The 3,241-nt window shown below is 36.6% G+C and overlaps 1 long non-coding RNA gene across 1 annotated transcript; it reads left to right on the top strand.

The window, feature by feature from the left end:
• The first annotated feature begins 533 nt into the window (after window positions 1–533).
• LOC125655340 (uncharacterized) lies at window positions 534–2,008 on the top strand. Its single transcript, XR_008799179.1, has 2 exons — window positions 534–1,167; window positions 1,296–2,008. It is a non-coding gene; the product is annotated as an uncharacterized LOC125655340 (long non-coding RNA).
• The last annotated feature ends 1,233 nt before the right edge of the window (window positions 2,009–3,241 follow it).

Below are 3,241 nucleotides of genomic sequence, written 5' to 3'. Positions count from 1 at the left end.
TTTCTTACTGTTTATTTTTGTCAACACAAAATTGCGCACACAGTCGTCTGACTCGACACCAATTAACATTCTAAGACTGTTTTTGCATTGAAAATCCTTGAACACGACGATAGAGGTAAACTAAAACGTGAAAACCACAGGTAGAAGCCGAATCTGATTGTACTTGAACAAGCAAAACTATTTCTATGAAATAAATTCTCTCAATCGAATGTCATAGTCTTCCGGTAAATTGAATTTTTTTTTTCAGTAATGTTCTATGACAAATTATACATGTGATTATCGAGATCACATCTAAACAAAGAAAAGATAGGGGAAAATATAAAACGTTTTGCTATTCACCTGTCTCTTTCTCTCTTTATTGTGAACATCTAAACAGCAAAACGTGTCTGTTTCGTAGTATTGATTTTTACCCTGGTATCCTTCCCCTTGCTCTTTATAAAGACTGCATTTAAAGGACGTGTCCTTTCACTTCACTCAGGTAACCTTCCCCTTACAGGTGTCCTTTCACACAGTATTGATTTTTACTCCCGATATCCTTTCCCTGCTCTTTTTTAATTTAGAGGTCTGATGCACTTCACACGGTATTGATTTTTACTCATTCATGGACAATTGAGTCTTTACTCTTTTTAAGGATAGGTGTCCTTTCACGTTGTATTTATTTCCAATCCCCCCTCATGGTCTACCCACAATAGACTGCTCTTTCACATAGTATCGTTTTCCAATAATTGTTCACTCGCAATAATAGACCCATTATCTCCCTTCCAACAATAGTCCATTGTATTTAGGGTCCTCCGACATCATTGAGTGTCCTTCCCCTTACTCTTTTTAAGGACAAGGTGCCCTTTCACGCTGTATTGATGTCTAATCCACAACAATAAACATCTCTGTGATGAAGTTAATTTTCATTTTGTTAGTTTTTTGTGGTGTTGTCTGTAAATAGTTGTTTATGCTTGTAAGGTGTTTCCATAGTGTGAGTGTTGGTCGATAAGGCTATTTTTAGCATACCGGTTTGGTCAGTCAGAGTAGCGGCTGTTTGTCAAGCGTGCGGCCACGTTTTCATGCTGTCCAGCAGGGGTCTTTTCTTGGCGAATTCCAGAAGTTAGTCTGGGTAATGGGTAGCCAGAGAGACAAACATTTTACTGTGTGGGCATAGGTTTTCTCCAGCCGGTAAGCTATTTTTGTGTGAAAATATTTGCGAGGTTTCGGGTTAATTTTCTCGTGTATTGTGTTTTCAATTTTGTTGTTACCCAAGTCACTTTGTGTACAGGTTTTAGGTTAAGTTATTGCTATTTCAGTGCAGAGGGGATTTAAGAAGCTATCTGGGCCATATCAGTCAGTACTCTCAGCATTTCAGTAGGTGCTCGGCGTGGGAAGCATTTCAGTAGGTGCTCGGCGTGGGAATCAGAACACGTGAGACAGTGCTGTATGCACATGGGTGTTCCACGTGGTGGACTTGACAATTATTTTGTGAGCCTAGTGTTGCCATTGGTTTGAAGTCGGCGTTACCCAGTATCGTTGTTCAGTGAGAGACCTGTGAGTCCGGGACTGGAAGCGGAGGGGCTTTTCGAGCTGTATGGAGGCCTGGTTGTGCCAAGTGTGACGTTGCGTTAAATTGAATTGTGCTGAGTAGCCAAACTTTCATATTGTGTTTCAGTAAACTAACATTTTATCAAAAAGGAATTTGAGAAATTTGTATAAAACGTAATTTACTACTGTTTAACTTTTTCTGTAGTTAGCGGAATTAGCGACTATTCGAACCATTATGTAATATATTTATTACCAGTTATATTTTCAGCCTGGAATGACATACTTGTTGTATTAACTATTGAATTGTCTTGACAGTTATACGTTATATTGATTGTCAATATTGCCAGGTTTATAATACCAATTTATATTTCTTTCTCGGTGAGAGAGTATGGGTGTGTGAATGTGAAAGTGTGATTTCTTTGTTTTTCAAACATCTCTATATTTCTTATCTTATTGCTAAATAAATTTTCTTTTTATTTATTCTACGATTTATCATTTTCTCTACTCCTACACAAAATCCAAAAAGAACTTCATTACAATCTCATTCACATATTATCGTTTTCCAATACATGTCCACAACAATAGTTTCAGGTCTCCCATCCAACAATACCCCATTGTCTTTAGACCCCCAAACATTCAATACCCTTTGTTCCTCCACAATAATAGATTCATTCAATACCCTTTATTCCTCCACAATAATAGATTCATTCAATACCGTTTGTTCCTCCACAACAATAGATTCATTGTCTAACTTTAAACAATAGCCATTGTGTTTAGGGGTCCAACAGACGGTCATACTACTTGCGAAGCCCTCAGAGGCTCCTGGATTTTACAGATTTTATAGGACTTGAAATATGTTTCCTATCTAAGTCATTTGTAATATTTTCTATCATATTTAATAAAGTGAAATCAGTAAAATAATGCAAAGTTTAGGGTTTTTGGAAAACTAAGTTCTCCCAATAAAGTAATTCATGTAATCAAAAGATTTTGTCATTTATTTCTCCGGGAGTGGAGGAAATTATTGCTTATTTTATCCAGGGCCGTAAATTACATGGAGGCGGAGGAGGCAGCTGCCTCCTCCAACTTTTGAGCCAAAAAAAAATTAAAATTTAAAGTTCATTAGAATTTGTTGTTTCCAATAACTAAGAACATGATACCTCCCTTAAAAAGCATTCCAAATCTTTCTTTTAGAATGAGTTAGTCAAGTAACATCTTAGAAGGCCCTAGAATCAAGGATTTTGCACGAAACGTGTTCAGTGTGCACAAAATGTGCTCAGCGTCTGGGGGCCTGGGCGGCCCCCAGACCCCCACCTAATTTCCTGCCTCCTCCAAATTGAAGGTTAATTTACGGCCCTGTTATCGTTTAGTACATTTTTCTAAACAAGACACAACGATTTACTGTAAATTTGAAAAATTTTAGGGGGGGGGGGGTCTGAATATACTAATTCACATTCAAATCAGGAATTGCCTGCAGTACACATTATTATGAAACAGTACATTTAGGGATATTTTAATGACGAAAGGATGGTTAGAAAATTAAAAGAAAAATTTTCAAAACCAGGTATTCTCAAAAACACAATATATATATATATATATATATATATATATATATATATATATATATAGTTTTTGTAATCGTTGGAATTTTTGTCTCAAAATGCTAAAAAAACCACATTAGGGAGGGGGGGGGGTTATTGCTATTTTGTCTTTTTCC

This window comes from Ostrea edulis, chromosome 10, assembly GCF_947568905.1.
Source record: "Ostrea edulis chromosome 10, xbOstEdul1.1, whole genome shotgun sequence".
Lineage (NCBI taxonomy): Eukaryota > Metazoa > Mollusca > Bivalvia > Ostreida > Ostreidae > Ostrea > Ostrea edulis.
Note: the sequence above shows the minus strand (reverse complement) of the source record. Positions and strands in the feature narration are given on the sequence as shown.